General features: G+C 48.6%; 1 protein-coding gene across 4 annotated transcripts in view; it reads right to left on the bottom strand.

Annotated features, from left to right (window-relative positions):
* Positions 1-26097, bottom strand: part of LOC144179579 (zinc finger E-box-binding homeobox protein zag-1-like) — a 558265-nt gene that overhangs the window by 184121 nt on the left and 348047 nt on the right. The window lies entirely within an intron of this gene.

Below are 26097 nucleotides of genomic sequence, written 5' to 3'. Positions count from 1 at the left end.
AATCAATCAATCAATCAATCAATCAATCAATGTTTATTATAGTGCCCAGGAACAGCGGAGGCCTTCGTGCTGGAGCACTCAGAGGGGAAAATGCAGCACTGTAGTACATCAACAATGTGCTAATAAACACTCAGTGAGCAAAAAAAAAAAAATAAAAAATAATAATAATAATAATAATCAGAGGAACGCGTATATGCGTTTCATAGTACAGCCAGCCGCAAGCTGAGCTTGCTTATGAGGGTTATATCACAGCATAAACGAACCTAAAGCATACAAAACCCCCGAACTGAAATAAATAACAGCCAAAACGGACCTGCAATGGTTGAAAACCACGGTCTAGAAAAGTATTCAACAGAAATAGCCGAAACCGAACTAAAAGGGGAAAACCCGCAAGAACGCACAGGAAGCAGTAGCTGAAGCTTACAAAGAAAATATACATGCAACGAAAATACCCGAAATCCCATCTATAATATATAAAGATGTCATAAATAGATTATATGCGTGATAACAAATGTTAATATTAAAGAATGACAAACCCTTGAAACTGACAAAAAAGCGGTAACGGGATTTGAACCCGGGTTAGGGTGTCGCTTCGCCGGAGCAGAACTACTACTACAGTGGCTAGAAGAGGGAAGTGTGATTACCGCCGGTGGGCTCCTATGGCCACCGCCGTCGCCGCCTTTCATGTATCCGCGAGATGGCGCTAGCGGTCGTTTACACGTCAATCTGAGCGCGCGATACATGGCCGCAAGCGCGTTTTGCGATCTTTTCGTTCTAAATTTTTATCGCGCTTCGTCAGAGTTATGCTAGATGTGGTGTTGAAATTTTGTGTGGGATAAGCCGCTGCCTTTAGAGTCACTGTTTTGTGCTTGGTTGCACGACGGGTAATAAATGCATGGTTCCATAAGTTACTTTTCGGGGTGTCGGAAGGAGAGTAAACGTGGCTCAAGTGGCAGGGCAACACACCTCGAGCCAACAAGCCTCTCAAGCATTTCGATCCGCAGTTAGCGTCGCGCGCAACACCCAAGATAAAATGCTGCGCTGGTGCACCATCTCGCCTTGAATGTTGTGCATGCCGTTTTTCCAGCCGGATGCGAGCCCAACGATCTTCCCAAACGTGCCACATTGCCTCTCAAAGCCAGTGCCCAAGAAGAGAAAACCAAAGGGAAGACGTTGGAAAAACAAATAAAGTTGCGCCTCCACAAAAATATGCCGCGAATATGGAAGGGTTGTCACTGGACGAATTAAACGACGCCCCCGCGCATATTGCCGCCAACTCTCTAGATTACCGAAATGTCATTATTCCAAGACAGGCAAGCACATTTTTAGAACATTTATTTCACCGCAGGGCATAAATGAAAGGGTTCGGTTAAATTAGGATGAGGAATTGAAGAGTAATTAGGTGAATATAAAATCTTAATGCTTTCTCTGAAAAACTGTGAGCAGTGAGGATTTGTCAAACTGCCTTTTTGCTTATTGTTTCTGGTAATTGTAAATGGAGAAGTATGCGAAACGAAACATTTATTCTCATTATTACTTACATAACAATTAGCAGGTGTCAATTAAGCGTCGCCGTTGGTTTTATCATTTCTTCAATTACGTATCGTAATATGAATGTCTTCATTCTTCAGGCAAACCTATTTATAAAACAAATTGAATTTAAAGTGGTTTCTTTTGGTCTTGTCAATTATGCTTTGCTAATATAAATTTATTCAATCAAACCTTTTATGCTTGTCAAATATATCGTGTTTTAGTTAATTACTGTCTCAAAAAAACGAAACGAGCACGAAACTAATATGTGTTTTCTTAGCTGAATGCAGCCACAACCGGCAGTATGGAAAGTACAGTGATTGATAAAACATTCGGCCGTTGCTGTAACATTTCGATAACTACACCCGGTTTCATTAAATTATAATCAGCATAGAAAAATGTCCAAAAAATTGTGCAGAAATGTAAATATTCAGTGACCCAAGGTGACTATCCATGCCAAAGAATTCAATAATCTAATTGCAACTTCCCTTTCACGGACCACTTTTTGTTTGGGGGCTGTGCCTGCGCCTTCACATTTGTGCGCGAAAAGCGACTGTAATGAAGCGAAACTCAGTCCCGGCTGGCCGCTTGCGCGAGAGCATTTCAAGACGGCGTATATTTCGAGACAAATACCGTGTTCTGTAATAGGAAGCGTATATTATTATATAGTTGCTGCAATTGTGAAATAATTTGAGGTAAAAACTAAACATCCCCCTCGCGAGGGGTACGATCAAATACAGAGCATTTCCGGGGGCGCACGACGTTAAGCAGTTTGCGTTACGTTAATGTTGTTGCACTTGTTGGTGTTGGTTGTTGTATTGTAATTAAATTAGGAGACGTAATTACGTGGTCACGTGACATCATTTATTAGCAGATAGGTATGATTATTATTCTTCTCTTCTCTTCTCTCTCTTTTCTTCTCTGGCTGCTGTTGGTGTTGTTGCACGACACCGAGGACGACGACCTTGTGGTCGCTGAAGTGGACCGTCAAGGGATCGGGAAGCAACGGTCGAACGCGCGACGTAGACGCAGACGACGACGACGACAGAGACGAGATCGATGCACGATCCGTGAATCGTCGTGGGCGTTCTGCTGTTGACGTCGCTGTGATCAGACACGCAGTCCAAACCGTGCAACTCTCTCATCCGCCAAACGAGCCAATCGTCCCTGCGAATGTCCACGTTAAAGTCACCCACCAGGATCAGGTGTTGAATGAGTCAAGGATATAAGGCGCGTTCGTAGCCCTCCATTCTGTGTCGGCTTTGTGGCGCAGTGGGTAGAGCACCATGTACCTTGCGTTCCGCCCGCAGGGTCGTGGGATCGAAAACCAGGCGCCGATAAGTATTACTTTTTTATATAGTGTAAGGGGAGGGGTGCGGACTACTACGGACAACTAGAACGGGTGACATCGTGAGTTAAAGAAATGTTCTGCATTTAAAAAAATTCCCCCGCATTTCCCCGAGGGGGAGAATGTGAAAGTGCGAATGCACGGTTGTCGGCCCGCTTGCGGCGCTTGCGCTCGGCCCCCGCAGCCCACCGCCTCGCCGCCTTCTCTTCCATCTCTTCCATCGGGTTTGTAGTATCACGTGTACACCACGCAGTTATCAAGCCGCTATAACGCCGCTGAGTCGCCAACGCACGCCGCTGACGACGTAGTTTGAATGGGTTAAAGATATAAGGCGCGTCACTAACACTGATATCAGCGTCGCGTCCGTGGCTTGGTCGGTAGAGCGTCGCGCTGCGGCCGCAAAGTCCTCGGATCGAAACCTGGCGCCGGATGCTATTTCTTTTTTAAATATGGAGGAGCACTGCGGACGCCGCCGCCGCCGCCGCCGCCGCCGGCGGTGGATGGTTTGGGGTCGCTTATAAAGTGCATTCGCACTTAAAAATGCGTCGCCAACCACGGAGCTCATCGGACTGCAACTGACGCGGCGTTGACCGGCACTGCCGGCACGTCGGGCGACGTGAAAACGAGCGTCAGCGCCACCGCGCGGTTGCATCCAAGAAGCGCACGCGAGCCGCGGCGCCTTCGTCACACTTCCCTCTTCTAGCCGCTGTACTACTACACTACGAGACCAGCGGTCCTGGGCGATTAAATTGAGGGCCACATGCACGTGGACATAGCTTCAAATATGCCTCTAGACGGCGCCATGGGTCGCTTGGCTGTGCTGACTAGGAAACGCCTATACGCTCATAGGAATAGGCTGGGGCCACTGAGAACCGTGGGTCGGCGCTGACGCTTGCGGAAGCGCGGTGGGCCGCACGAGCTAACGAGACCAGACACAGACGAAACGGAGGCATCGATACGCGAAGGCCCTGGCGTGTTGGAGGTTGGACTGAGCTCGGCGTTGCGGAGTGGCCGCGCACCTGCACGAGTCCGCCGCTGAGGCCACCGATGCACAACGCCTCGGGTCGCTGAACGGGCCCCAGAAGGTGAAGATCGCCTGCAGGACATCGTTTTCCCTCTCGTGTTCTAGTCGTCGCTAGGACGTGGCTTTCGTGTGGAGTTTATCGAGACTTTTCTGGGGTGCATAACGCTAGTTTACCTATTTGCTTCCTCATCATTAATACGCCTCCGTCTGGTACATCCTCGCACGCCACACACGCCGACTAGCGTGACGAACGTCCGCTTTCCATCACAGTGACCAACAATATGGGAGGTCGGAAAATTGGCCGGCCCGCATAAGAGGTCCGAACAACCTAACGAATAGTGCACTTCGTACGCTTAGTAAATATGCGCCATCGCGTCGCATCCGCAGAACCAATTAACAAATCATTATATGTAGAACTGGAATAGGAAGCAAGGCGTGGGGTCTCGCGCTCTAACTCGTGCTCTAACTTTGACCGCAAGCGTACATTTGCGGTCGAGCGCGAATTTCGACGGCCCAAAGTTTCGGGAAGTGGACATTTCCTTCTCGCTTCTGCATGGTTTGTCTTGTTCACGCATTTCGTTTTCGTTATCTCTTCTTCGCATCTTTACCAGCGGCAGTCTGATCCGAAATCAACTAAAACAGGCGACGTGATATTTAAACACTGCTAAAATGAGTACAAAGCCCTCGCCACAACATTTGCGAGTGCGTACTTCTAGCGCGTCTTTTGGTTTTCTCTTGCCATCAGCTAACGGGCGAGTTCTGGTTGACTTCTGTGGCCTATAGCTCTAAATATTTCAGATTCTTGCTAAGTGTTTGCTAGCCTCTTAGATTGAGCCCGGCAGCTTCGAGTGTTCAGGACAGAGTTCATGTCGGGCGCACAGAGAACATTGCCCAATCACCCGACGCAGCGGGACGGCTGTCTGCGATCCATCACGATATTTTAAGATCTCTCCGCGCAGTTCCAAGAAATCGACCCGCGCATTCGTCGAAAATGCAGCCTGAGTTTCCACGTCAACAATAAGGTGCCGAGCCGGGTGACTCTCGGCCGAACACGAATACTATCTAAACGCATATGCACGAAAAAAAAAAAAAAGAAAACCGGGGAGAACAATAGGCTGCCAGAAAAAGGTGATACAAATGTGGAACGAATTGGAGACCTGCTGGCGGCAGCAGCAAGGTGTTGTTCCAATAACTGGTGTTGCCTAGGGGTAAAGTGTGCAGTTAGCGACGAAAAAACAAAACGCGAGAATAGACAGTAAGAAGACGAGAGAACAAATGTCGAAAGCCGGCGTCCGCATTTCCAAATGTGAGAGTTATTCGAGGGATTCTTCGATAGTGATGTTGTGCACGTCGAAAAGCGCAGTGGAGTTTGCGTCAGCCGCCAACGAAAATGAGTGTTCAACTCTGAGATACAACCGATACAACGGATGCCGATCACTAACCATTAGAAGAGCCGTTAGCCACTTGCGGTTTACGAACGTAGCGCTGTATCTTCCCGTGAGAAAACCTGCAGGGAAGGAAGGAGGGCAGACGCTTGTGCTTGGCTTTCTGCGCAGGTTCCGGCCCTTACATTCCGTACTCCTTATCAATGTCTGTGTTAAAACGTGGTGAGGACAAAATCGCGGCACGTGTACGAGATTTTGGGAGCATGCGGGCAGATTGTTTCGGGACTCGTGTAAATAAATCGGAGTTGAATGGCGTTTGGCGACGCCAGCGTGATGCAGCACGGCAGCCTGTATCTCAGCGCTCTTCGTGACAAAAACACGGGCGTACGAAAACAAACGCATTCGTCACAACATATACGCTCGCTGTGCAGAAGTGAAATAAAAAAAGAAAGAGTTGACATGCACATAATCCTGCTCGCACGTAGCCAGCAACAGAACCAATTAAGCGGGACTTTCAACGGAAGAAAATTTCCCGCAAATGGCGGCGAAATACCATAGCGTCTCGGTCTCCCTCCAACCGTTATTCTTTAAAGGGACTCTGCAACGCTTTCAATGAACTCTTTAACCCTTCCTTCGCGTCTGGAAGCATTGTGGGAGCTGCAGTCATCACCAGCACGGACCGGCACTGTGTGATTTTCTCGTCGCAACAGATCCGCCTATCGTTTCTGCTTTGGTTTTGTGGCGATTTTTTTAAGGTGGCTACCAAACGCGTTCCTCACTACAACTGAAAGGACGGCGTCCAATAGCCTCTACACCGCTTTAATGACGCGATTCGAGCGCTCGAAGAACGCCAAGACCGGTAAAGAGGGAAACATCTTTTGAGCAAGTTTCCAAGTTATCTGATGGACAAAGAGCAGCAATTTCTGGCTGACGTAGTTTGTGACCCCCTATTTTAAGTACTGGACCTGTGTGTTGAGTACCTTCTGAAAGCATTTATAATAGAGAGAAAAGTTCTCCTTAATTTTGTTGTCGATTTAGCATATTGTAGCTTACCAACATGCACCCAAGAAGACTGCAGCACTTAAAACGATCTCAGTGGACTCGGCAAGACCTGGGCGCTTGTGCTGAGTCTCCGACGCTTGTATTCTTGTACTGCGTTCACCAGTGGCTCTACTGGAGACGCACTAGTGAGCAACCCATGGCTTATCGACGGGTCTCCGGTGGTCCAACCATGGGATCATTCAACGGGGATCACACAGTGATGACAATAGTCACTCAGGGACTTTCGTCAATTAATATTGCTGCCGATGAAGGCGCGCCTGGTGACTTGCTTCTCTGGTGGGAACTGGTACAACCATCACCTGGGTCGATTAAGGTGACCAAAGCAAGGTTTCCGCTTCAGCACTAACTGTACAAGTGAAGTTTGTGGGCACTCAAGGCGTGTGGATCAATTAGAAATAACAGTAACGCGGTGACCTGAAAGTATGGACGTGGTTTATGCGAAGTCTGAACCCAAATGAGGGGGAAAACAGAAAGAGAAGTCAATAAACAACCACCCACAAAGCGACACCAAATTAACTTTTTCACTTTCAACATCTGCGAGAGAACTCTGTGTGGTTTGTTGCTAAAACGAATGCCCTCGAATGTATTTACTTGTGTAACCGCTCTTTATGCCACACCCCCCAATGGGTCCCTTAAGGAAATAACGATGACATCAAATTAAAAAAAAATACCTAAGTGAAACGCGAGAAACTTACTACGGTCAATGGCTTTAGTCACCCGAGTTGGGAACGCTTTGAAAAAGCCCTTGGTTGCAGTATTTCATTTATTTTCATCTAAATTAACTTTTGCGAGGCATAGTCATCATCATCGTGTCGTGGTCAACTGCTGTGAACTGAGCCATATCAGTCATATAAACCTTCTTCAGTTTTATTCAAGCCCAGAATAACGTTTGCCGCCAATCAATTTTTATTGTCTTATTTCCACGCCTAGTGTATACCTACGTCAAAAGCAGGTTTTTAGAGTACAGTGAACTAGTGGAAGTCCTTGGATGATCTGGAAAGCTCGACTTGACATTGAGCTCGGCCTTGTACTCCAGAAAAAAACTGACCAAGAGGGCAGCATACAGAACCAGCTAAAGAATAAACGACAAGTGCGACGGCCAAAGTCTTCGCTCGCGCATGTCACGACACGCACCCTCATATCCGAAACCTGCCCGGCAAGGAGAAGTCATTACACGGCTCAGCCTCGGGGGCCCTAAATAAGAGAATCGAGGGAAAGTTCCTTCCACACTGAACGCAATGAAACTCCGGAAGAAAGCGAAATTTCTAAGGCAGCACGTAACGGAAACCCTCGAGAGCTCTGCGCAGGGGGAGAGGGGAAAAAACCAGCTCAAATTACCCGCCATGCGAAACGCGAGGCGCACACGTGGCTTCCATTGAGCCAATCTCCAGTCCGGCCGCCTGCAGCGTAGCGCCGCACCCTTTGGCCATCGCACTGGATCAGGGAAGGAGGCTGCGCTTCCTCTGCGACCGGCGTCGCAAGGAGCACGAGAGCCTTCGCCGTAGCCCCTACTTCTGCAGTCCAAACCTTAGCCCCAGCGCAGAGACAGAAAGAGGGAAAGAGGGGAGAGATAGAGCGGGGGGGAAGGATTCCGCGACCGACCAAGCGCACCGGGAGTTCACCTAGAGAATACAGAAGAAGTTTCCCTGCGCGCTGCGAATTCGGGACACGTCCCGTTTTTCCCGGTCCTTCTCAGGTGAAGAGAGTTCCGCCGCGACACACCGGAGTTCGCCCGCCATCCGAGCAGCGCCGACCTCACCCGAAAGGAAACGGGGGAGTCCCGGCGTGACGACGGGAACGCAGCTCGTATCTAGTTGGGGGAGAGAGAAAGGAGCGAACGAAGGTGAGGTCGAGAGCACAGCTCCCCCGGGATCCCAATCAGGTTGCCGAGGCCCGAGGTACCTCGGGGCCAGGCGGTGCGCTCGCTCCGGGACTGCAGTCGGGCACGTGTCGGCGCCTACGAGTTTTCCTTCCTTCTCCATTCGCATTTGCTCCCTATACTTCGTTGCGCTGCCCCAGCGTACTTTGTTTGCGCGACGCGTGCCGGCAGGCTCAACGAACTCGTCTCCACTCCACGGGCCTTTCCCGTACTTCTGCCGAACAGGTATCTCAGTTCCAGCCGTGTGTCTCAGGCGGCCCTGAGAATGCTTACGGAGCGATTTAGGCTCGTTGTAAGAAGAAATGACGGATGGGCGCTTGTGTAGCCTCACAACACTTCCTTTGCCGTGCAAAGACGTCTAAAATCATTTTCTTCTCCGACAGGTTTATTGACATGTTTAAACTTGAACGTTGGTGCCCTAACGTTGGGGGATACTTGTCAACATCCGTTCCAACCTTCTTCGTGGCTGTTTTGGGCCCACGTAATCTTTCTGCCAGGGTGCTTAGTAAGACCCAAAGTTTCGGCTTCTAATGTCATCATCGGAAGTACACAGAGGTTGTACTTCCGGTGATGACATATTCTTAGTGACAGACGCTCACTGCTCACGACTTATGAATACCTGGCGAATGCAGCCCAGATTATACAAGTTCTGCGCTTGGTATCCTTCTCGGGATTCGGATCGACACCAGAAACTTGCCCAAGGTAGCTCCTGTAATCTTTTACTTCTTAATTTTTACTTAATTACTTGCTTCATTGCAACATAACACAACGACACCTGATTCATCGAAATCGGTTAGTAAATAATACAGTACGGACTTTTCTTTAGGGCGTCCACTTTTGCTACTTGAACATACACCTAAACACACGAAGGAATAAGTCTGCGCAAAAGACGAAGTGTATACTGTTTGGCGAGTTGGTAGTTCATTTTTAAAAGAATAGCTACAGCGCGAATAGAAACAAGGACACAGAAAGACGGAGGGACGAGCGCTGACTTCCAACTGAATTTAATAAGAGAAACCTTGCACCTTTTATACGCACTCTTGATGATAACACTAGTAAAAATATATATATAAAAAAGAAATCAAAAACAGCAATAGAAAATAGACGTATAATCTCTGGTATCGCACGACCATATCAACACGCGTTCACGCACTTGGCACAATCTATACAGACACCAAATTAAGTCATGCCCGAAGTACAGCTCGTGTTCGAAAGGAAATCTATATCTTTTTTGGACAACGCGATTGACGCCCGACTTTCAAAAGACAAGGACGTCTTTTGCGCCGACTTATTCACTCATGCGCCATGAACCAACTAGCCAGCACCACAGTCATATTAGATTTAAACGCTTTCAACGTCCTCACTTCTAACCACCACAGACAACGCAAACACAAATGAGACCCCCGTAGTCTTGGCATGTCTATTATCCACATGCCCACTACCGGGTTATCAAAAAGCACACGTCTTCCACCGGAACGCTCAATCTAAACTGCAGCCAAAACATCGTGCCGAGCTAACTCCGCCTGCTAAACTGCTAGTAAACATCTGCACCGTATTCGTCTCGAGGGGGAAGAAAAGGGGAGAGGGAGAGCGTGAATGGTGGGAGGGAGAGAGAGGAGAGCGGGGTTACGTGTCAAACGCGGCAGGATCCTGACGTCACTCGACGTCATTTGCACTGAAGAAAGCCATACGCGGCCATGTTTTTCCGCCGCGGCTCTCCGCATTCTGCTACACGAAAGCTGATAATTAACAGCGGGTGCGCTTGGAAACGGGTGAATTGTTTTTAAATCATTAATGCGCTCCATTGGCTTTCAGGCAAGGACGGCAGAGTAAATGGCGTGGGCATCGCACCTGTTCACAGGTGGAATATAGTCACGCTCTGAACACGTAAGCAGACCAACACTTCGAGGAGAGCACGTGCCGGCTTTCTCGCAGCAGGCACATTCTTTGCACGCCGAATGTCTCAGCAATTGGTTACACTCTAAAGCCAAATATACCAACTGGAGAGCAAATCGGGGGCAAATACAGCCGTTAGTCTTCAAGTGGAGTAACTGTGGCAGCGTGTGTGCCGTGCGCACAATGCGGAGTAACTGTTCGTCTCCGCCGAAGTAGAGAGAGAGAGCAACGACACGTCGAAACTCAACAGCTACTCTCGTTGCTGTAATGGCGTCGTCGTTGCAGTTTGGCCCATATGTCTAAGGACAGTTTCAGATTTTAAAAACACGTCATTGCAACCCGTGGGTCTTTTACATAGTGCCATAGTGCTGTCCGCGATTTCCGCAGGATCACGCGACAGCGTTCTTGCAGGCGAGCAACATACGGAAATCGAGTACGGAAATCGCTTCATGGGATCGAGGGGATCCGTACCAACTTCTCCATGTTGCAAAGTCGGTAGTGCAAATCCATGTGAGCTGTTTCCTTCGGCGTATTCCGTGCCACTGATTTATACTCCTCATTGTGCCGGCGCTGATGTGGCGATTACACACACAGATTTACACACACAAAAACACGCAGTCACATGCACGAAAACTTCACACTGGTATTACGAAATGGGGGAGAGTGGTGAACCAAGACTGTCTCTGCAATGGGAAAGAATTAATTCCTCGGAGCACCTGCGCCTGCTTACGTGACACATGTCTGGTGATACTTATCAAAGATTTCTTTATTGCAACGTCATGTTTGCGTTTTAAAGCGAAGCTTTTAAGTGCTCGTTCCTGCGGTTTCACGTCGCCTTTGGCCTCGTTGTAACCGAGAGATTGAAGAGGACGTCGAAGATAGCCGAGAGAGAGATCCAGCAGGAAAGCGGAGGAGGAAAGTAAGGCGAAAATGTGAGGGGGGGAGGGTGATATGCCGAGGCCGCGCGAGACATGCTCGCGATGGCTGCAGGATAACGGCCTAGAACCACTAAATAAGCTACGCTTAAGAGTAACGACACTGACGCACGGCGACAGCCATTTTGGTGCCTGACGCCAGGGTGGCATAGCTTTATGCGCCCTGTTGCTGCTGGCATTGACGGGCGAATCGGCCCGGGAGATGTCTGGCACAGCTTTGTTTACTTTTGGCAGATTTAGAAACAGCGCGCTGGTGCGATGGGAACAGGCTCGGTATGCTAGCGTAGCTTATTTAGTGGTTCTAGGTTACGCTAAATCCACTACTTAAGCTACGCTTTTTAAGTGGCTATAGGCTACGCTAGGGCACCGTCATTTTTTCCCAGCGGGAAGCGATGCAACCGTTTTTTCCACCCTCCCGCCGGTTGAAACAGCCCAGTACAGAGCAGCACGGCATCGCTACTCTGTCTCGGGGCTCATAGACTCTCTCTCAACGTGTCACACAGCCGCACTGCGCTCCGAAAATCACGACTTGCCGAAGAGCGCGCGCGCGGCAACATAGAGGCACCAAAATGTCAGCGCCCATGGGTCTTCCAGGGGTAAACAAATATCACGTGACGCGTTTCGACCAATGGCTGCTGTCGGCGGCATACAATAATGACAGAAAAGAGTGCCACTACTCACGTCCCCCCCCCCGTATCTCTCCTCCTACGATAAACACAGCGGAGGTTGGCTCAAGCCAATTCAAATTTACCGCGTTCCACTGCTGGTGCGACATTTATTTTCGTTGCTGTTGGACTTGGAACGCCGTCACAAGGTCTAGGCTTGGGCGCGAGGTTTTGTAGCGTGAGCTACATTGGGTGAAGTTGAGCAGTTTCGCGTGGCTCCTGGTCAGCCGTGCTGCGCATGCGCCAGGAGCAGTGACGTCGCACGGCGCACAGCTGGCGCGCCGGAGCCGCCGCCGCCACGACGGGATTGGGTTAGATTAGATTGGATTGAATTGAATTGGGTTGGATTGGATTGGAAATCGTTTTAGCAGCAGTACGCATGATAATCAGCTAATCGTAGACAACCAGGAAAGCTAAGTATAACCAGCTGAACCTTAGCTCACGCTACGTATATCCTGGCATAGCTGAGCTAACCCACTGCTAATTTTTTTGTATTTATGGGACAAAATATTGTTTCTAAATCGCATTTATTATTTTTCTAACAAAAATATCACGCGCACATTTATATTTTTTAATTAAAAGAACACCGTTTGGTACCACACACGTGTTAATGTTTTGCCTAAGGTATGCTTATGTTTTCTCTTTGCTCCACAATGTTTAGAACTGTAAAGCATGGGACCGGATTCAGTAGTTTGGAAAGGTTGTGCCTATGTCAACTAGTCGTCCGAGAATTCTTTTAACTTTTGGCCGGCTTGCTGAATCGAGGTAAAAACAGACAGACATAGAGACAGACCAAAACGTTCCGAGTTTAAATAGCCCAATAAATACTACCGTCTTTAAAAGAATGCACGGATGTTGAAAAACACAGTCGCACAACAGACATCCGACCCTAGGTATCCGGCCACTCCGTTTGCGTCGTTACATTTCCCGCTCCTCGTGCAGAGTTTAATATAGGCGCTGTGACTCGCTCGTCGTTACTAACAACGGTCCCCCACCATTTTCGTGCACACGCAGCCGTATGAATAGGTTAAAGCGTGTCTCATAGCCTAGTCTGGCCTTTAAGACAACTAAATATCAGGAACGTCGTCATGACAGCGCAGGAATAGAGGAAGCTGTGGTCGCGGCCGTTCGAGTTTCTTACCCCCTGTAGTTAGCTAAATTTCGTACCCACAAAATATGTCGACACTTCAAATTCAGCTGTAATTGTGAAATACAGTGTGTTGCGACGGTACTCGGAACACTTGTAAGCGGTGTCCTGGTTGTGTTCCAGCATTTGGCGCTACACGTGTCTTAGATAGCGGGCGCGACCAAGTAAAGCGCGAAATTTCTGAGGCTTTCTATATTCAAAAGGAGGCAGTTAACTGTATCAGTAAGCCTTCCATGGCTCTGACGGCAAAAGAGCTGAATTTTTTGCAAGGCCGCATGCGCGGGATGTAATTTGGTTGTGTGGGTCGTACGCATTTAAGATTGTGGACGGTTTTTTCTCTTTTGTCTGTTTTTATCACTTGCAAGGTCTATCATCCTTGTCTGTTGGCATTTTCATATATTACGTGTTTCTTGTGTAAACTTTTCAGTTGAAGTCTAGCGAGTGTCCCGTCTGCTTCTTTCCTCGTCCCTGTCTGTTTTTTCGCTGGTATTATGCATCTAACTTTAAACAATTTTCCTGAGCGAACCGCCGCTCTGTTCGCGCTCAAACTTCACACGAAGGTCGCATTTTGTGGTCTATTTTGTTTGACACCGGGAACAACGACGGTACTTACCGGTTTATCCTGAACATAAATAAAAACGATTTTCGCCTATGGGAAAATGGCGGCGATTTGGACGTGCGAGCCTAAAAACCGGGTTTTCTTATCGTCTGTTAGCACATTTCTAGGTGCATTTTCTGATCGTCTGCTGCACCATTTGGCTCCGTAGGCGAATCCCAAACATGCGTTTCACTCTGCAGGTGGTACCGTCGTTCCAACATCAACTTGCGCTGACTCGCACGTCCAAATCAGCCGCCATTTTCCCATAGGCGAAAATCGTTTTTATTTATTTTCAGAATACACAGGTAAGTACTATCGTTGCTCCCGGTATCAAGCAAAATAGACCACAAATTGCGACCTTCGTGGCAAGTTTGAGCGCGAACAGAGCGGCGGTTCGCTCAGGAAAAAAATTTTAAAGTGTTCCAATTATCGTCGCAACACCCTGTATTAATTTTACAAATTAGATTTCCCTTGCAGTGATCAAGATCACCCTCGTTTCTTGAAATAAACTCTGATATACGTCTGCGTGCGGCTGGCTCGTTATTCCTTTTATTCATTTCATTTTCCATCACAAAAGTGGCAATCGCGAGGATTCTCAGGAGAAGGTATACTCGTTTTGCGCAACGGCATAGGAATGACAGTCCATACCTCAGAGTGCCGGCTGTACCGCAGCCCGCAACACAGCGTTACCAAGTAGGAATCACTTTTATTTTTACATGCCTATTCAAACATGCCAATCCGAAGGCAAACCGCTGGAATGATCGAAAGCGTCGGAATCAGGCGAGCAAGTCGCATCGCATCGGTCATCCGGCGGTGTGCGCGGTTTTCCCTTTATTGGGCGAGAAAGGAAGGTGCGCCGGTAAAGCTTACGTGGCAGCAGTATTTTATTTCTCCGTTCCACAGACGAAACCATTTCTTTTGACGCGGTTCTTTTTTTCGTCCAACGTGGCGAACGCTTTCTATAGACTTTCTATAGTCTGCACTTCGAGAAGCTCTTCGGGGAGGCACAGATCAATTGTAAGAGATTTCTGAAGACTGCCGGCACAACCGATCATCGTGCGCCGAACCAGAAACCTGAGGTCTGGTCCCCGTCTTACGTATCACATTCTTGCGTTCTTTTTTTCTCCATGATTCCTTTGTGTTGCTTCTTACGCCCTTTTATTCGGGCGCTGAAGTTCAAACGACATGATATATATATATATATATATATATATATATATATATATATATATATATATATATATATATATATATATATATATATATATATATATATATATATATATATATATATCGTTTTGTCCAGGACAGCCGGTTCTCACACTCCCTAGATTCTCTGCGTTTTTCCGGGCCTTCGCGCTCCCGGTTTCGGCTGTCTCACGGTTGTTTGTTTCGACCTGCCTCTCTGAGTGTGCCCCTACGTGTTCCTGAACTTTCATTTGCCTCTGTTTTTTCTACCAAAGGCGGGTCACAGGGCCGTCGCATGGCGCGGCGGCAGAAGTTGCAGGTCCGTGCGTCAAAACTGTGTTTTTGCGGTAGTGCACTTTGCACGTTCCGTGCCAGTGACAGGCGTCGCAAAATCAGCCCATTCGAACCCACACAGCAGTTGGCGCCGCGCCGTGTATCATATATATATATATATATATATATATATATATATATATATATATATATATATATATATATATATATATATATATATATATATATATATATATATATATATCTATATATATGTACATATAAATGTAGAGAAAGATAAAACTCACAAAGCACGCAGAAATAGTATAAGTAAATTGTCGGATACACAGGAAGAACAATAAAAAACATGGTTTACTTACGTAGCGGCAACGGGACTTGCCTTCATCAGAGTACAGTTACATGACAGCAAAATCATCTAACTGTACTCTGATGAAGGCAAGTCCGGTAACCTTGTTTGTTATTGTTCTTGCTTTGCATCCGACTCTTATACTATATATATATATATATATATATATAAATCTAGAGAAAGATAAACTCACAAAGCGCGCAGAAATAGTATAAGAGTCGGATACACAGCAAGAACAATAACAAACAATGTTTGTTATTGTTCTTGCTGTGTATCCGACTCTTTACTTATACTATATATATATATATATATATATATATATATATATATATATATATATATATATATATATATATATATATATATATATATATATATATATATATATATATATATATATATATATATATATATATATATATATATATATATATATATACGTCTTTTACGGTTTTCCGCTGACCCCACCCCCCCTCCCCCAACCATGATCCGATTGTACGAACACGCTACGCTCTTTTTGAGAAAGTTCAACATCAGTTCAGCACAATATCCAACTTTTAAGCATTCCCCGTAATGTTCGTGAAGTCTGTGCACTTGAGTTGCATTGACCCTCGTGAGCTGCATTAGCTCACGTGACAACGATCAGCGTGCCAAAATATTTGGAAACTACAAGTCTTAACGTTTCGGAAAAAATATTGGCCATTTTACCAGAGCGTGATTTTACGGCTACAGTCTCATATATTGTTCGAACTTGGCTTGTACGGATTGTACTTTGGATTTTGTGACGTGATGTTCTCTCGTTTCTATTGTATTTTACAGACCATTTTATTCTGCTCTCCATCTTACCTTTATGTACACGTTTTTACACCTACACATTTTTCATAAATATCCGTCTCATTCATTGCGCTGGTGCAGGTCAATTATCCGCTTGAAGCGGCCACATTGCTGTCGCATGGTAGTTAGGGAGGGCTACAACCATCGACAACGCCTGGAAAAACTCTACCCAAGCCTGAAAAATCATGCAAAAAACTGGTTGGTTCCTGTGTCATAGGAATCAGTCAAACACGAAAGTGAAATGTGCAGCGAAATCTGCAGCTGAGCATGATTTGCGGGCCGGAGGCGGTCTTGTGGGTGTGCTTGGCGAGCGACGTCCTGCTGGCGGGTCGCTTCGACAAAGGTGTACAGGCGTCATTTCCGTGACGGATATGACGTCAGGGAAATCTTGGGGTATCGCAGCATAAACACTTTTATGTTAAAATATAAGACCCGAAAACGAACAACCCTTAGTATAACGTACTTTTTAGAACTAAAGGTTGGTCGCGGGTTCGATTCCCGGCCGCGGCGGCCGCTTTTCTGATAGAGGCGAAAAGCAAAAACGCCCGTGTGTACGAGATTTCGGCGCACGTTAAAGATCCCCAGGTGGTCAAAATTAATCCGGAGCCCTCCACTACGGTGCGCCTCATCGCCTGCGCTGCGTCGGCGCGTTAAACCCTGCAATCAAATCAGAACTAAAGGTTGCTTCCCCGCAAGAAGGTACTGCGTGCAGGGGTGCACCCTTTACAGGCCGCTTGCTTCGTTGTACAGACGTCACTTCCGTGACGGGTATGACCTCATCGAAATCTTCGTGTATCCCGGAATAAGACACTTTCGTATTAAAAGAATGGCCACGCCAATGGCTTAAGACTATGGTTGTAGGGAAAGTAAGGATGCCGGGATGCTCGTATAGCGTGATTGTGAAGAATGGTATAAGGAGACAGGAGGGGGAACGGTTACTCAATGAGCGAGAAGTGGACTCCCTGCGGCTACTCGTTTTTCGTAGAGTTTCTCGTTTCTCGGATTAGATTCTTATAAAAGGTGTTTGTACAAACCACTTTTTTTTTCGGAGGAGTGACGTGCTGCTGGTTTGCTTCCAGTGAGAAGCGGGCTCAATTGCCAATACGTCACCCTGAAGTCACGTCAACGTGTTCACTTTGCTTAGCCGCGGTAAAAGTTTGAAGTTCTGTAGATTTTCAGTGCCTGCGCTCTTTATTTTAGGGGAAGTGTTCAGCTAGCTGATTATCTTGGGTCCATTAATGGCTTCGACGAGACAGCGATGTCACGCAGCGACCAGAGGAACAGCGTCGGGGATAATATTCTTTGATATCACGTCCGCGGTCCTTGTGCCCTGAGCAGCACTTTTATTGCACCTTAGGACCGAGCGGCTGATGACTTGTCCAATTTTGCGAAAGCCTGTCTGGCCCTAAACTGTGGCTGCGAGCAGGAAATGAAAGTAAGAAGAAAAATCGGAAGATCCGAGGGCGATTTCTCGAAAAGGCCGGACAATTAATCTGGGGAGCTACCGCACAGTGACAAGTTTGGATGAAAGATTATCCTGCAATTATATCGGCGGCTTCGGGGCCTAGAGTAGAAGGGCGAGATAAAGGGCCCCTTTCCGCCCGCACGCCCTCTTCGAAAGCATCAGGAGAAGACCTGAATTTTAATAGCGAGCTTGGCACAGAAGTAAACGAAAAGACTGTATACACCACCTTGCATATAAGCGTTCCAATGGCTGTAGAGCCACTGCGGGTACGCCAACTTTGACATGTTAACGGCTATTATTGGGAGAACGCCAGAGAACATACCTGTTTTGTCGTTGTATAAACCGTATAGAGGACTGCAAAGGCCGCTAGCTAAGTTACCCGACAAATTGCATGTAAATTTTTCGGTAAATACTTAGTGCGAACCACCATTGGCGCCAATCGCGGACACAAGGGTAGCCGGACAATTCGTTGTCTGAATTCAAGCTGGAGTTAAGAACGGGCTTTGGTTTGCTCAAATCTTGTGATAATAATAGAGCCCTGTTATGATAATAAAAAAGACGCTAAGAGAAATTTACAGAGAGAGAGGGAGGGAGGGAGGGAGGGAGGGAGAGAGGGAGGGAGGGAGGGAGGGAGGGAGGGAGAGGTAAATATATTCATTTTTGGGCGATGCTGTCATCCTGCAGTAGACGTTAATAGTCTGTTGTTGTTGATGACGATGGTGATGATTGGAGAGGTTAGCTTCAAACCGAAAGGCGATCTGGCTCCTCCAAACTTTGGGGCAACGAAAAGTATATAACAATCGCTGTTTTAAAAGAAGCTGATAAACTTTTATTACAATGGCACTTCAGTGGGACTGTTTGGTTCTCCCGCGATTTAAAGTATGACATCGGGACGCTTTTACGGGTCATGTACTTTCAAATCTGGATTGAACACGTAACACGCAGCAAGAAAAACAAAGAAAAACAAAAAGTAGTTCCAAATATAAAAAAAAAGAAATCGGACACAGCAATTACATCCTTACGAGTTTCTCGAATGAAGAATGCCCCAGAAGATAATGGCGAACCACGCAGGCGTAAAGTTGTTCGCAAGACTTTCCACGTGCACCGAGTCAACCACCGTCCATCTTTCCAAGGCGATGAAAAACGTAACAGACGCGCAGAAAGAAACGGGAAACAAAATAGAGGCGTTCGATTGTCCGATCCTCAGTGAGCGCTGCGGCACCAGCATGGAACGCAGAGGGGGATCATCACTCTAGCCGGGCTTCCCGGCGGCTATTAATCAGTCACAACGGGCCCGGCCGCTCGCACAACCCGTTTGCATGGCGGAGGAAATTGAGGTAGGCGCCGCGCGGCACTCGTTATACAGCAGTGCTTAGAGGTTGTGCTCGCGCCGGCAACACAAAAAGCGCGCCAAATGAGCCCGCCAAGTTTCTTGGCCCGCCGTCCAGCCAGGGTGCGCAACACCATGCATACATGTGTGCCACGCACGTGCGCGATTTTTCTCCGCTCCTGTATGTGCGTTGCCCCTGACTTGTTCCGGCGGGAAAAACACAATTTATCACTCGCTCGTCAATGACCTTAATTAAACTCCTCGTCTGCACGCGTGGCAGAGGGAGGAGAAGGCGAGGGGGATGCGAAAGGAAAGAACGGGCACGCGATGTACCCCTTAAAAATGTTCTTCTGTCCTTTTTTTTTTGTGCTTGTTGTTTTTGGCAACGGTGTGCGGACACTAACGACTTGCACGTCACTGTCACACCACGGCGTCGGCGATGTCTCGGCGGCGAGAAGTGAAGTTCCTTGGGCGCAAGAGCTTGCGGTCGGCTCCTCGTGCGTGTGCATAACGTTATCGGGATACGAGCTAGTTACGTTGTGTGCGCGTAGTAACGCAGAAAGAAACAGAAATATGCATGAGTAGGTGCACAGAATTGATTGCTACAAGTACAAAAACAAAAAGGGCTGTGTATCCGTTTCCTTCGCTGCAAATGACGTAGAAAAACGATAGCATCTCTGCCATTCCTGCATGCAACGCCTCCTTGTCCTTCTGTTACCACCCCTCAAGACGCCTTTTCTCTTTCTTCCCACAGTCAACTTACCTCGGTGACATTACTTCCCCCGTTCACCACCCCGACTCAACCCTACGATCCTCTCCGTCCTTTTTTATTCTCTTCCTCCGCACACTTCCCTCCACTCTGTGCTATCCTGCATTCTCTCTCTCTCCCCAATTCTCCAATACTCTCGCTCCTACCATCCCTTCTGCCATTTTCCCCCTCCTGCGATCCCCTATCGCCTATCAAACCCGCCATGTCTTCCACTCCCTTTCCTTCCCCTACGTTTTTTTACCGCTTCCACTTTTTTCCCTATTCCCCTGACCATCTACTGTCCGAATTCTTCCGTCTTCTCCCACCTCTCCCACAGCCTTTTCCCGATCCCTCATCCTAATCTCTTCACCACCACCCATTGTACTTCCTTTCCCTCCAGCTTCCCCTCACATACTTAATTTGCTCATCCGTGCTCGTCCATATCAACTTTATCATTCCCCTTCCGCGACACATTCTGCACCGATTTCTTCACCACCGTCTCCCTCCTATTACTCCTCTACCTGCTACTTTCCCTTGTTTATTTCTTTCCCGCTGTCCCTCATTCCCTTCCATATTCCGCGATACTCACCTGCCCCATCCCCCTTCAATCCCACCACTATCACTAATTCTTTCCCGCCTCTTCCCCTATCATTGAATTCCCCATTCCATGAAAGACTCCATTTACGCCCATCTCTCTCGATACGTAATTAGGATACACCAGCCATCTTAAGATTCACGGTGAAAAACAGCGCAAGGAACACGGGGCCAAAAAAATAGAGCGGACGACGCTGTGTTCCTTGCGCTGTTTTTCACCGTGAATCTTAAGATGGCTGGTGTATCCTAATTACGTATCGAGAGAGATGGGCGTAAATGGAGTCTTTCATGGATCTTAATCTGCACCAACTAGCCCAACTTGCCATCTTTCACCAGCCATCTTATTTATCTTTAAACAACTCTTGGTCTTCATCCTGGCTCTGTACACCAGCCGTCCACGTAGTCTTTAATTGATTTTGTTCGTGTTCCCTCGAACCAATTTTAGTTGTCACCTATTTATCAAAACACTTTCTTGGCGCTCTTTGCCCTAGTTGGCCTTGCGCCATTAACACCCAAACATCATCATCATACGCAATTAGGACTGTAGCACCGAAGGTCACAGGGATGTATTTCGAGGTTGCAAATATTGTGTTTCCAATGGAAAGTGTCGTTCCTTAACGCCCTTGCCGGGACGCTTTCAATTTCGGACGGCAGGGGTTTTAGGGCTAATACAGCCTTTTTCCCCTTTTTGCATTTCGCCGCAGTACCTTCTAACACAAACATGCATTAAACCACAATTTATAGCCGCTGGATTCTTATCCGGAACACGTCATTAAGGTGTTGGTGGGGGCGTCGTACTACACGTCGGAAACTGGAGTATCCTCTAAAAGGACCGGCGAGTGCGGCAGGAAGTGTTCAAAACTTGGCGGGCGCTGAGCAGTGTGCACGCATTCGAACAAGCCCAGAAGCGCGCGTACACGCAAGACAGTTCCTGTCGCGCCAACGTCGCGCGTAGTATATCCGCGGCTATCCTCGTGGAGTCCTTCGTAAGGCTTCCTGGCAAGAAGACAGGGTAGCGGGATGCGCGACGTGTGCTCGGTGCAACAGCGGCTTCTCCCCCCGCTCGTCCGGTCAATCAGGACGCAAACTGAAACCTGTGGCCCCAATTATCTGCACGGAGCGGTGGTCGTTACGGCGGGGAGGAGGCAGGCGCAAATACGAGCCTGTAGGCAAAACTAGCCCCGCTTAGCGCAGCTATGATCACGATCCAGAAGGAAAGGTAGCGCGCGCGGAAATGGAGCGGCGGTGTGCGCACTTGCACAGTCGGTCGCGGGTACGCCCGAATGTGTACACTTAATCCGATTCATGAGCGGTTTAGGGGCGAAGCACCTTAGGGTCTCGCTCTGTCCGGGGCTTGGCGTCCGTGTACACAGTGTTGCGCATGCGCTAGGAGCATTGGATTGGATTGGAGTGAAATGGATTGGATTGGATTAAATTGAATGATATCGGATTGGATTGGAATTGCGTATACTGTACACACGCGTTGTCACTCATTTACATGCGCGAGTGGGCAATGCCACGGGTGATTTACGGTAAGAACGATCCACAGTGCTTCGCCCACTCGCCATGATTCAGTTCGTGGAGATGCGTGAATTTTTGTTTTTCAGAGCTAATTGTGCATAGCCCCATACGAACTGTTTAACTGGCTGCCTAGACAATTGTGACGATGTATGATTGTAAACCAGCGGTGGCGGCGACAAATACGCCGTACTGAGTGGGCTGCAACTGTTTTAGGTGTGCTCTCGCGTAACCATGATACGTCCGACGTAACCATACGAGACAGGCGTTCACTTCCAGGAAATTCGGGAATGACCGCGAAAGTTCAGTGTCCGGGCTGTCCGTAGAGGACCCCACCATACCTTTCAATTCGCTGCAAAAAGCACTCTAAAACCGTTTCCTGAGTCCACAAGAAGAAAAACGAGATGGCTTATGTTCCTTTCGCGTTTTCTTTTTTTCTTTTTTTTTGCGAGGAGGTGTACTTTTTACAATAACACTTTTGTCGCACCTGTTGGAAAAAAAAAAAACTGGAAATATAGCACATCCAGTCGTCACCTCTTGTAGCAGGATGCAGGTGTCTTGCACCAACTGCACCAGTGCACCAACAAGACTGGTGCGTGGGATCGGCACGACCACGCGGATGCTCGCAATAGTTTGAACTGCCTGTCAAAGCGGTAATAATACATGTCATACACAGTGTGCAATTATCCACACCCGGACCCCGCAAGTGCTCGCAACGCAGTGTCGTACTTGTGTGCTCCTACCGTCGCATTCAACGACACACAACAATGACCGCCATCTCTTGTCCACAATAGGCACTTGGGCGCTTGCTGTGTTGCATTCATGTGACGCCACGGTTGCTCCGTGGCGCGTGGCAGCTCCTCGTCGGTGTACCGAAGACCAACGACCGCCTCGGGCGCCTGGGTGTCTCCGCGGGGTCGCGCCACAGGCGCCGCGTACCGTCATCGCGAGGCGACGCCAGTGGCCAGCGGACGGCCGATGCTAGGGAAGACTCCGGGAGAAACCTTTCTGCCCAGGACGAGCCTTGCAGTGGCGCCGTTAGGGCCGCACCTCACGTCTCCGGCGTCTGCCATTTTATGGTGCCACTAGCCGTCCGCACGTCCCGATAGCCGGCAAAAGAAGACGACGCTGCCGCCTCCCGTCACTTTCCTCCCCTACCGTCCCTATATTTCCCCTCCCCCAGTTCGCTTTCCTCACCTCTTCCCAGCGCGTATATCGCGACGCCACCGGGGCGTCGGCCGGCCTGCAATTCTCAGCGCCCAGAGCGGGAAATCCCGACCTTTTCGTCGGGAGTGTTTAGGGCTATTCGCCTTCCCTGCTCCGTATATGACTGCGCGCAAGGGATGACTCCAGACGGGCAGCACGTTCGCACCCACGCGGCCCGATACCCTCTCTGGGCGCTCTTTCCGTTTCGTTGCCGCTTTCAGTTTCTTGTTTTCATTTCTCGGCGTCTTGCTTCGATAGCCGCCCTGATTCAGTGCTCACTGCTTCTCATCTTCCGAGTTCGTCTGTGCGGGAGCGTTCGCTTTCCATTACGCCCATGGTGACAGTTCGCCCCAGCCGTGCAGAAGTATCGGGCAGGCACGAATCCACGTCGATGGCACCGCGCCTGCCGTTGCGAGACGACACGCGGGAGTTGGCCTGCGGGGAAGATACGGTAGCTGCAGCGCATACCTATACATGGCGAGGCATTAGCGAATTTCGTCAGAGGGTGGATAACCATCTCAGTGGTTGTGTAAATATTTTCACGTTAATACAGAGCTCATGTAAGGTATACATGAATGGAAGAAGGGTTTTTTTATTCTTATCTTCTGAAGCCTTGCATTGGTGCTGCGAACCCAATCTGCAAACCAGTTTTAATGCGAAAGAATTGTTTAACCGTGTTGATCGAACATACGCTGTCCTTGGCGCACAAAATTGCCGATGGATGGCATAAAACCTGGACGACTGCTCAAAGGATAAAAAAAACAGGTCAATAGGTGCTCGAAATGACGCCACATTTCTCGGGGAAGCTCTGATAAACAAAACTTTCATAGTTTTGGTGAAAAGAAAATTTAGTTGAAAAGAAAATTAAGTAAATTTTGTGTCTAGTTGCGGGTTTGAACCAGGGTACTTCGGAATGCGAAACAAGCATGGAACCCCGGCAGCATTACAGCTATATGATTCCGGCTGACTGCGGCCATCACTGCAGAATTGAATTCCGTCTACCTCCGTATACAGTGACGAAACTTCGAATAAAAGTTGCCTCAAATCTGCCAGGTAAGCAAACCGTACCAGGACAGCGGGTGCTACATTTATCGAAGGGATATTAGGAAGAAATAACTTTCGCATAACGCACTTCTGATACGCCGACGAATCTTCCTTTTCAATTAGCTCTTCAGCAACGTCGCTTTTCATCACATTTTATCTTCACGGGGTAGCTGTACTGCGCTATTAACCTAACCAACTAGGCTAATCGAATTTCAATCCGGATATGCCCACGACCTCCGACGTTGATTCTAATCAGCCCACGCTTAGCGCGGGAAAAGCTTGCCACGCGCTCCATCAGGTCCGGGCGCCACACGCACAGGGAGGGCACCGTCTGAGGCGTGTCCCATTCGTCGCTCGGGAGCCGAGCATCTGAGGACTTCCCGGAGAGAACTTGGGGCCGGTTCGCGTGGCGGCGGCCTGGCTGATTGCGCGGCCACTAAATGAGCCGGCCTCCCTCGCAGGCAGGCGATGACCCGGTTGTAAAGGGCCGCTCCGAACACTCCATTCGACTCGACGGCGCCACGTCGCCCATCGTCGCCAATCGCTTTAAGTCTGCCCCCGCCGCGAGGCCCTTCTCGTGCGCCGGAGTCGCGCAAGGATTACAGCTCGGTACACCCCGCCGCCTGCGGGTTGCGGTGGCCGGTTTTGTCAGGCATGCAGGACCACGCCAAGCGCGCGCTTTGTTGGGTGGCCGGGTGGAGAGGGATGGCTTCCTCGTTGAACCACCCGCAGGCCACGCGTGCGCCCCAATTAAACTTTCCCCTCCCCCGTGTCCCCTTTTCCCCACGCTCCGCCTTTGCATCCCCGGCGAAGAAAAGAGCGGGCTTTGTCGCTCGCCTAATAAAGTGGACCGATTTGCATGCCGGACACGTAGCGCTTCTCTTTTCGCGACGCACGTGCCACAATGCGAGCGAGCCGTGAGTTCTTAAGAGAAAACAAGACGGCTGCCAGCCGGCAAACTTTGGTCATTGGGGGAGGGGGGATGCGCGCTGGAGAAAGCAGTTCTAAAGTAAAGAGTACTAAAGATCCTTACGTGGCACCCCTTTCTTTTCACGTAAAAAAACAACAACAACAGAAAGCTAAACTTTGCTGCATTTTTTTGCAACATTCATTTACTTTTCTTACTGTAGCACTGTAGCACTCACTTACTTTACGTGCATGACGGTGCGGGTGACCACTTAGGAGGAGAATAATGTGACCGGGTGAGTCAGGGAATCAGTGACTGAGTGAGCGAGTGATCGAGTGGGTGAGTAAACGAGTGAGTGAGTAAGCGAGTGAGCGAAAGAGCGAGTGGGTGAGTGAGTGACTGATCGAGCGAGTGAGTAAGCGAGTGAGCGAGCGAGCGAGTGAGTGAGTTAGTGAGTGAGCGAGCGAGCGAGTAAGCGAGTGGGTGAGTGAGTGAGCGAGTGAGCGAAAGAGCAAGCGAGTGAGTGAGAGTGAGTGGATGAGTGAGTGAGTGAGTGAGAGTGAGTGGATGAGTGAGTGAGTGAGTGAGTGAGTGAGTGAGTGAGTGAGTGAGTGAGTGAGTGAGTGAGTGAGTGAGTGAGTGAGTGGGCGAGTGAGTGAGTGAGTGAGTGAGTGAGTGAGTGAGTGAGTGAGTGAGTGAGTGGGCGAGTGAACGAAGGGAATAGAACTCCAGTGCAGAACCAAACGCTGCAGAAACACGCATTACAATCCTGCGTGCGAAGAAATCTCGTCCATTTCAGGCCGACCAAGAAATGTCGACCGCAAGATTGGAGAGTGGCATTCAGTGAAATCTTCATCCCGTGGCTCTGCTGGAAACGAAAAAATAATTTTGCGCGAGAGTGTATCGGATAGAAAGGCAGGGTAGAAGCGTTACTCCTCCGTTAAATGAACCGAGAAATAAGTATTTCTGAGCTACAATCTGTTCCCTGCCATCTGCAATCTCCCAATAAGAGGGACAACTCCGGGGCCATCACGGAAGTCTGTCTTAAGGAGTTTGGTTTTAGAGGAACGATAATCGCCTGGGAGAAAAAGGCTGCTGGGGCCCGTCCCTGGTAAACTACATCGCGAGTTCCGTCTGTGGACGAGGCTACGCCT

Source organism: Haemaphysalis longicornis, unplaced genomic scaffold (assembly GCF_048455015.1).
Source record: "Haemaphysalis longicornis isolate Haplotype H1 unplaced genomic scaffold, Haemaphysalis longicornis Haplotype H1 scaffold_4, whole genome shotgun sequence".
Taxonomy (NCBI): Eukaryota; Metazoa; Arthropoda; class Arachnida; order Ixodida; family Ixodidae; genus Haemaphysalis; species Haemaphysalis longicornis.
Note: the sequence above shows the minus strand (reverse complement) of the source record. Positions and strands in the feature narration are given on the sequence as shown.